Raw genomic sequence first — 10,473 nt, 5'->3', positions numbered from 1 at the left:
GTAAAAATCTGCCATGTCCTCTTATTTTTTGATCTATTTTTATAGCGATCTTCCTTAATGTGCTTAAGTATTATTCTTAGCTGATTTCTGCCTATTAATTCTGCAGGTCTCTGCTTGCGCTCAGAAAGGCAAGAATAAAGATTGTGCTCTCAAAAGAAACAAACCTAGCATCAATGAAGGTCAGTCCCCGTAAATGAGCTAAGATGGATAAACTCATGTACTTTTTTATTCTTTTGCACAATTAGCTTTCATTATTTCAACTGCCCAAAAACAGAACGTAGTTGTTCAGCTGTTTTACCTGCATTCAGAAATATAGCTCAGACACTGGTCCCTGATATTTTTGTTTCTTTTTTAATACTTTTCCTGAAGCACTGCTCCATCAATTGAAAAAAATCATTTTTCTGATCTAAAAATTTACTGGCCCATGTTTCTTCATATTTGGACGGATTGGCACCAATCTCTGTCATATCATGCAGATTTAGATAAAGAATACACATTGTATTTGTGGAGTTTGATGAAAGATTCCTTCCTTTTGATCCAAGAGATGAAATTTGCTTTTTATCTTTCCATTGCTTTTAAATTTTCAAACTTTTGTAGTTTTAGTTGCAAATTTCTGACTGTGCTCAGCTTAGATAGTACACTTCTATTCTAGCTTTCCTTCTTCTGGTGTAGTCTTTAGATATCATGAGATTTTAAGCAAATTGAAAATTCTTCTGCTTTGTAGTCTTTAGATATCATGATATTTTAAACAAATTGAAAATTCTTCTGCTTTTAGTCTTTGTTTGCCCTGTCTGTCTATGTGACCCCTGTAAAGCTTTGATGAAGAAGAAGCTCACTCACTAGGTTATTCTTTCTAGAAGTCCATTTTACTTTTACCTCTTTCCATTGAACAAGATGATTGAAGGTTAATGCAACTCTGTTATTGTTGAATAGAAAATATTTTCTGAGTTTGATGGTCAATCTGTTTTCATAATTATAATTTGCAAGGAAAAGAAGCCAGGCTAGGTACCTTTTGTCGAGTGCTTTGCTTTAATCTTTTCACCAACTTATGTTTTTCGTGCTGATATTGATTGCTTCAAGACAATATGATGGTTTTTTAATCAATATATGATTGAAGTAAGTGAAGGAACATATGGGCTTTAATAATGATTGGCTAATGTTCTTTTGATTAATTTATACCAAGCTTGTTTGTAATATTCTTCTCATCTATGCTGCATACTTCTTTATATGGAGACATTTTTCCTTAGGCAGTGCTTACACTGGGAATTTGCAATCGCTGGGTTCTATTTCTTTTTTTATTATGATTTGCTAATGTTCTTTGGTTTAATTTTTACCGAGTCTGTTTGTTTATATATATGTTATATTTCTCTCACCTATGCTTATATGTGCACTTAGGGGCTTTTTATTTATTTATTTGAGTAAGCAGAGGCTTTTTTGCGTAGGAAGTGGCTACGGCTGTGCTGCCAATATGGCATCTGAATAATTGCTTTACATGGTTTTGTAGGTGAATCCAGATATTTCGATGTACGTGGTTTTTCAAGTATGCTCGAGCATATACATGGCACTTGAGTGCTTAAGTCATGCTTTAATTGCTTTACATGGTCTATGACTATATCTTCCGTGCCTTAATCATGCTTTCGGAACTTTGCTTTGTTGAACTGATGTTCTTATTGCTTTCTTGGTACTGTACCCTTGATGTGCTTCTATTAACCGTATGACTTATATTCACAGGTTGCTTAATGGTGTGTGATATGATGTTATGAGATTTTTATTTCTTATTGATATGATATTATCAATACCCTTGCTGCTGCTTTTTGCTTTGAATATTTGGGGTTGGTTGGGAATTGCCTCGAGGAGCGTGTTTGTCAACTTTGAGGTGTTTTTTTTTACCCTTCTAGTTGTGCATCGTTTTTGTTTTTTGTGTGCATCGTCAGGTGCTTGTTGAAGCTCTAGATTTGTGCATTTGAATGAGGGTGGTTTAGCCAGGCAGTGGAGGCTTAAATACGTGTGTCAATGATGTCTAGGTATTATGAATTGGTGCCTGCTCTGTAGGGTATATACCCTTGGAACAATTTTGGGTGAGCCACCAGATTGGATGCTTGTGTTTGCTGGGAGTTGTGCTTCCTCTTGGAAGATTCCAATTCAATTGTGGAAGTATAACTGGCCTTACTTTTATTTAGATCCTCATTTTAATTTATAAATATCCTGTTTAGGAGTTTGAAAGGGGGAAGTTCAAATTTAAAAATCAACAATTAAAATTGGTCAAATTTCTTATAATTTTTGGTGTTATATTTCAAGCAGCAGATTAATTACATGAAAGGACTCGAAAGAATTAGATTTACACCCTGATGGTACCAGAATATCAGATAAGAATAAATCATGAACAGACCTCAATAGAATGAATGAATGATAAAGAAACTACAACTGATAAAGAAACTACAACTGTCATTGCGATACAGTATTAGTACAAGATATTAGAAATCATCAAAATTCTATTACCCTTCCTATTACAAGTTTAGAAATAACATGATCCGATTAATCTTTTTTTAGCCACTGAACGATTTAGTAATCGTACTTTTACATCTTGCTATAATTTCCCCCTATCTTCGCGCACTTTCTCTCCTTTTATTTTCACTTCTCTTATCACATCCTTCTCTACACCCTCTCTTAATTTTCCTTCTTTGTCCGTGGCATTTTTACTAACTAACTCCCTATCTTTTGTCATCAACTGTTATGTTTATGAAAGACTTTAAGGATTCATCAACACCTTTTTCCTGAAGTGTCATCTTGTCCTTAAGGTGAAAAGTTGGGATGTGGTTCAAAATTTTCCAAGTAAATTCGCAATCGAGAAGCGCCTCCCTCGCACTTGACCAACACTTCAAACGGTCCATCTAACAATCGGTGAACCTTTGAAACCTCAGCTAGCAAAACTTGCATTTCTAATTCAGCAAACAAGCAACTTGGAAGAGGTAATACTAGAATTGATGGATGAACTGTCCTTTTAAGCCGCTTAACTTGGAAACTGGGATGTACTTTGGAATATGAAGGGAGCTCAAGTTGATATGCTATTGTTCTTACTCGCTTGATCAAATCAAAGGGACCGTAACAACGTGGGCTTGACTTCTGATTGACTTGATTAGCCAAGGAACACAACTTATATGGCTGAATACGTAAAAAAATCTTGTCACCTACCTAAAATTCTTCATCTCTATGTCGTTTATCTACTTGTTGCTTTATTTTTTCTTGTGCCTCACACAAATTCTGCTTTAAATTACTAAGAATGACATCTCCAGCTAACCGCCACTGGTTGACTGTAGCAACTGGAAAACTGCCAGCCTCAAAATGAATCAAATCAGGGGGATCTCTACCATAAATAGTTCTAGAATGATTTATCTGAATTGATCTATTATAAGAGTAATTGAACCAATGTTCTGCCCACTGGTCGACTATAGCTACTGGAGAACTGCCAGCCTCAAAATGAATCAAATCAGGGGGATCTCTACCATAAACAGCTCTAGAAGGATTTATCTAAATTGATCTATTATAAGAGTAATTGAACCAATATTTTGCCCATGGTATCCATTTTGCCTAACTCTTAGGATGTCCATTCACAAAGCCACTTAGATAAAATTTCTAAGTTCCTATTAACCACCTCTGTCTGCCCATCCGTTTGTGAATGATAGGCATAATTGAACTTTAATTTTGTATTCGCCAAACGAAATAGCTCTCCTCAAAACTTGCTCACAAAACGCAGTCCCTATATGAAATTATAGATATAAGGAACTCATGTAAACGAACTATTTCTTTAATGAAGGCTGCCACCACCTCTTGGGTTGTAAATGGATGTTTGAGTAAAATAAAATGAGCATATTTACTCTATCGAACCACAACCACCAATGGTGTCCATGCCCAACGATTTCAGTAGACCACCAATAAAGTCCATTGTATCATTTTCCCATATTTTATCCGGAACTGGCAATGGTTAAAGTAGTGCCCCAGGGAGCAAATTTTGATACTTTTTGCTGTAGACAAATACCACATGCGCGAACATTCTTATGCATTCCCTTCCAAAAAAATATAAAATCGATGCAACCTTTTTATAAGTGTGTAACTTGCCTGAATGCCCTCTCCATGGAGAGGAATGAAATTCTTGCAAAATTACTGGTATTTAAGGAGAAGTTTTGGAAATCACCAACGTATTCTTATACCATAAGGAACCCTTCATGACGTAAAACCCCGGGTAGGAGTCAGGATTGATGAGAATTTCAGTCATTATCTTGGGATAAGCTTCATCCTGAAGTACTTCCTCTGAAATTGTTTGCAGATATGAACTTGAGGTCATAGTAAATTACACTCCATCATTCTAGACAAAGCTTCAGCAGCTTCATTTTCCACTGCAGGTTTATTGGATCCCAAAATCAAACCCTAAAAGTTTAGCCACCTATTTCTGTTGTCTACCTAAAGATGTGCTCGTATGTTTTTATTATGAAATGATGTCTCATAAGATAGTGACGTGATATTTGGACAGCAAACACAATTGAACCCGCACATAAACAGACGACGACCTGGACTGATCTGAAAATGCTTGTCTTAAAAATGCAATGGGTCGTCTTTTTTGCATTAGGGCAGCTCCCATACCTATACCCGAAGCATTCGTTTTCACCACAAAAAATTGCATAACCTCTTCAGATTAATCGGTACAAGCCAATGCTGCATTGCTTTTACTTTTGTTTGATTCGCTTTCACTTTCACTTTAGCCACCTATTTCTGTTGCCCAACTCAGCCTTCGCAAAGCTACAATTTTTATAGTTAGTAGAAAAGTGATTTTGTCTGAGCAACTCCAATACCTTTCGAAGGTGATTAACATGCTACTCCAGATTATGAATAGCTGATGTTAGGGTTTCTTGTAATCCTATTTATATTTGCCTTGTAAACCGAGAGACTTGTAACGAGTGGCGGTGAGGTGAATATAGTACAGACAAGCTGGACGTAGCCTATATTGGGTGAACCAGGGTAAATCATCGTGTCAATCTCTCTACTCTTATCTCTTTTTCTGTTTTCTCGATTCTGTGTGATTGTCGATTTCCAACACAGATTAGTGTTGTACATTAATATGTCATCAGAAAATACCAAGAGAAATTGACGCAAGGTCGAAAACAATGTTCATAAGGGATTGAAATGTCGATGGGGCATTTCGTAAACCAAATGGAAATACTTTATATTCATAGTGACCCTCTTGTGTGGAAAATGCATTTTTTTCAATATCTTTTTCCCTCATTCTTGTTTGATGAAAACCTAATTTAAGGTCTAGTTTAGAAAATATCCCGGCCCCACCAATTTCATCTAACAACTCATCTATAATAGGGAATGGAAATTCAGGTTACCTTGTTAAGCGCCCAATCCTCGTAGAACCTCCAACTGCCATCTTTTTTTCTTTACTAGAATCAACGGACTGGAGAATGGACTAGTATTGGGTTTAATCATACCGACACTCAATATCTCCTTCATGAATTTCTCAATTTCTTCTTTATGGTAATAAGGGTAATGATAAGTGTCTTACATTAGGGATGCCAGCTCTTTCCTTCAAATAAATTTGGTGATCACAGGGCCTGTTGGGGGATAATTCTGAAGCAAATAGATATCATTTCCACCTGCTCATCTTTAGGAATTCGATTCACCTTGAAATAACGTTCTGCACAAAATATCCATCCATATGGGTCTTTTCCCTAAAATATGGCATTTTTACTTGCCGCATCCTTTCTTCTTCTCTGGCGTTCATGGTATTTCTGGTGGATAGTTCTGCAGTCCTTCCCTATTGCGTGTTATTTTGTCCACTCATACCCGACCCTGCCCCACGATCAATGAACTCTTAAATCATCTCTCTCAACTGAGGAATTGATTCTTCCACTCCCCTAATTTTTCCTTCTAGACGCTCAGTGCGCAACTCTATTCTTTCAACTCGATTCTTCATTGTTGTTTGCACCATACAACAGCTCTAGGATCGAATGAGCTTTGATACCAAATGATGGTACAAGAATATCTGATAAGAATGAAACAGGAACATACCTCAATACACTGAATGAACGATAAAAACACTATTTGTCACTATGATAAAATATGAGTACAAGATACTTGAAATCACCAAAATACTATTACGCTTCATATTACAAGTTTAGAAAGAAGAACATGACCTGATTAACCCTTTCCTAGTTCGTTATTTCAGCAACCATACCCTTCATTCTGCAATAGTCTTTTTTTCTCTTCACCGTTATTTCCCCTCCCTTTATTTCCATTTCTCCAACCGCATCCTTCTCCACACCTTCTCCCACTAACTGCATCCTTCTCCATACCCAATTGCAATTTCTCTTCTTCATTCACTGCCTTCCATATGATATTTTTACTAATTAACTCCCCATCTTTTGTCACCAATTGGTTATTTCCCACCTGACTCTTCTTTTCCCCTCCTTGTCCCTTATATTTATGTTTATGCACTTCTTTAAAAAGCTTTAAGGTTCCATCACACCTAAACATATAATTTGGCTTTACTACCAATTATTATAGCAATTGGATATGCGAAAGCATTAGAGGTCGTTGTGGTTTGCAATGGAACAAACCGTCATGGTTCTTTGCTCTGTAAAAAATATCTCTTCTAAAGCAGACGCATGAGATGTTTTTATTAGGAATATGCTTCCATACTCAAGTGAGGGGGTTGAATTGAGTATTACAAGATTTTCGCAAAAGCTCCCTTATAGTTTCTAAGTAATCATTTCAAGCAAAATTTGATATATGAAAAGCTAATCAATATATTCATACAATTCATAATATATAGAGTAAATACCCTTTTCGGTTCTCAGCAAATTTTACGATGCCCGCTTTAGTCCCTAGCAAATAAAAAGGCTATTTGTGGTCCCTAAAATATCCAAAGTGGACCCATTTTAGTTCTATTGAGGGACTAATGTGGGTCTTTTTTAAATTTGTGAAGGACTACGATTTCAACTAAATAGGTCCCTTTTGAATTTTTTAGGGACCACGAAGAGTCTTTTTATTTGCTAAGGACTAAAGCGGGCATCGTGAAATTTGCTGATGACCAAAAGGGTATTTACTCTAATATATAATATATCACAATAATAAAGCCTATGCTAGCACATACAAGATATCAAAGTAGCAATTAAAATGCTAGAAATAAAGAGTGAGAGTTTAGAAAAATGCAAACTCAATATATCCTGATTCTATCGTACAACTTGTGACCTACCTCTAGACTGAAACTGATCAATCAATTCTTTCACTATTCGTCAAGGTTCACAGGTGCTTAATAAATCACTACAATATTCCAAGACTTCGGGCTCTTCGATGCCTTTCACTCCAATTTTACTTAGGTATTTGGGTACATCTCAAATATAATGGGTTTCACAACCCTCTCAACTCATGAATAAAAAGGATAAAGTGTTCGGAAATGAATATACACTCTCAAAGTGTGGATATACAACTTGAAGCACTATAGGTATATAAATTTTCACAATATGAGCTCAAATATGTTTGATCTTTAAAAGATATGAAAGAATATGTAAATGATAGTGTAGAAGCTCTCAAAGTATGCTTAAGATATGTAAAAATGATGTCCAACATGTTTTAGAGTCACGGCGAATGCATATATAGTGTTTCCATTGAAAACTAGCCGTTATATGCATTTTGTCATAGTGGTAATCAATTACCCAATGGTTGGTAATCGATTACCTCAGAGGGTAATCGATTTCCAACCTGACAGCAAGAATACTATTTCGTATTTTGAGCATAACTTGAGTTATACTCGTCGGATTGATATGATCTTGATCTCGTTGGAAAGATAAAAAGGGATCTACAACTTCTATGCAGACCACAAGATCAAAATCTATCATAATCAATATGAAAAGTTGTCTGGAAGATAACAACCAAATTATGCAACAAATTTTAAGTTCAAATGTGTTTTAACTTGCTTTCAACCACTTTTCATGAAAGATCTTGACTTGATAAATATGTTTTGAAGGTATAAAACATGTCAATGATATTTTCCATGGGTTTTTCAAAGTTCTTTCAAGTATATAAAAGTTATGAATTATGCCATTTGAATAACACGTTTACTTTGAGAAAAACTTTGAGCTTATGCAATGTAATCTACCATATACCCTTACAATCATATCTAAGTCCTAAAAGCGTAATCTAATAGGAATAAGGATTTAGCTTCTTGTGTTGATTCTTGGATCTTAATCGTTACTTGAACTTGATGATTTGACTTGTTCGATATGACAATACTTGACAATTTGTTGGTTTTGATCCTTTTCTTTTCTTCATGATTGTCCATGGTTTTGTTGCCTTTGTTATTGGTTTTGCTCTTCTTATTCTTCCTTGTTTCTCTTGATCCATTGCTATCTTTCTTCATAGCTCGTCTATGTTCTTGCCACTTTAATATCTCTTGATCCAATCATGTATCTTTAATCTTCACATATGATTGATGTTTATTGCTCTTGATTAATACTCTTCTCTTTTTGTTATTGTCACTTTGTTATCATCAAAACATACCTTGTATCTACAGTTTTCTTTTGCCAATATTATGATCCTATATTCATTGTTGTGATTCCTTGCAACTATAACTCCTCGCAGTACGGTGGAATCTCTCCGCTGAAGACGACTATGGGATGGTATGGTAATGGTAGTATTTTTCCAGACTATTTTCGAAAAAGCATCCTAATATTTTTAGTTATTTATATTTAAACTTGAATCATAAGTTAGTTCATTAATTTAATTCCTGCATCAAGTTTATATCCAAAAAAATGATCTTAACATCATTGGCTCTTAAAAGTAGACTTATCTCTTATATAAGTAAATTTATCAATTTCTATCTCGAGGACGAAATTGTATTTAAATTTGAAATTATAGTTTTCAAATACCAACATATGCAATCAAAATTTGACTTACAAAATGTACAAGTTATAACATTTGGATTAAACCTATGGCGTCTCAAAATGAATTTTAAAGCATCGAAATAAATTTAAAGAAAGTTACCAAATAAACATTTAAAAATAATGGACAAACGAACCCATAAATTACCTCATAACTGACAAGTAGTAAATTCATCATGCATTCTTCTCTCCCCTAGTATGCTAATTTGATGAATATGTTGGCACTGGAGGTTAATGCTAGTCTAGTTTCCTTGCCATTATGGCCATTGGCTTGGTTTAATAAGCATACATACAAGTCCCTTAAAGCATGCTTTGCCAATTGAGACCGATCATTTATTTGCAAACTTTTTTTTTTTTTTTTGTATACAATTTATTTGCAAACTTTGATACTTAACACTTGCAATTAATCATTACTAGTGTCTTTACCAAAAATAATATTATCTAACAATTCTTTCATGTATACAATTTGTATATACCATCTAATACTTTAAATTTTGATATTATATATGTGTCTATAGGAAAGAAGATCTGCATATATTCACAAAATCTAAGTAGTTTGAGTGTCTGGTATATTTTTGTTAAATACGAATATTTAACCAATTCATTCATTAATTTTCACGATCATACATTCAAAATTGAAAACAAATTAAACATCCATAAATATGCGATCTTATTTAAAAGCATATAATACATACCTATATAAATAGAAATTAATATTTCTTATGTTGAGGAGATAAGTTTATCTCCTATATATACATAAAAAAATATGGGTTTCATAATTTTCTTTTCTCTCTATTCTCTTGACATGATCCCACATGGATCCCCATACATTTTTATATATGTAGAGTAGATAAAATTATCTTCTACAATATAAGACATATTAATTCCTATAAAATAAGCATGTAAGTTGTAACCTAGTTCTTTGTAGAGGTGGCAAAATGGACACAACTCGTTGGGTTGGCCCGTTTCAACTCGCCTCGCATAAAGGTAGGTCAAAAGAGGTTGACGGGTTCCCACCCCCCCCAGTTCATTTTTTTTACTTTTAAATATTATTTTATTTGTTACTAAGATTTTGCGATATTTTCCTTTTTTTTTTGGTAAGCCAAAAAATTTGGACCATTTCTCGATTTGTGCGTGTCATCCTTTCGCAGGGCCTGCGATATCTAAAATTTTATCATCTTAGTATATCCTAAAAAAAATGATTTTCTTTATTAATAACAAAATTTATTCATATATGAAGACAAAAATAAATTCTTAGACAATGTCTAATTGAATATTAGCAAACATTTTGTCTTGAGATTGAAAAAAATTAAATAGAATGTAAAATGAAATAAAATAATATTATAAAATTAATAAAATATTACTTTTATAAAATTTTAATTTTTTTTAAATGGGTTAACTCTCCATCCCATTATAAAATGGAGCGAGTTGATATATTTAACCCACGTTTGAAAGGCGCGCTAACCCGTCCTGCCATATTTTTTGCGAGTTTGCAACGGGTCAAAACTCAAGACGGATCAATCCAGTTTGCCAACTC

Source organism: Gastrolobium bilobum, unplaced genomic scaffold, assembly GCF_033153095.1.
Source record: "Gastrolobium bilobum isolate Gb01-03AN ecotype WA unplaced genomic scaffold, APGP_CSIRO_Gbil_v1 utg18566, whole genome shotgun sequence".
Classification (NCBI taxonomy): Eukaryota; Viridiplantae; Streptophyta; class Magnoliopsida; order Fabales; family Fabaceae; genus Gastrolobium; species Gastrolobium bilobum.
Note: the sequence above shows the minus strand (reverse complement) of the source record.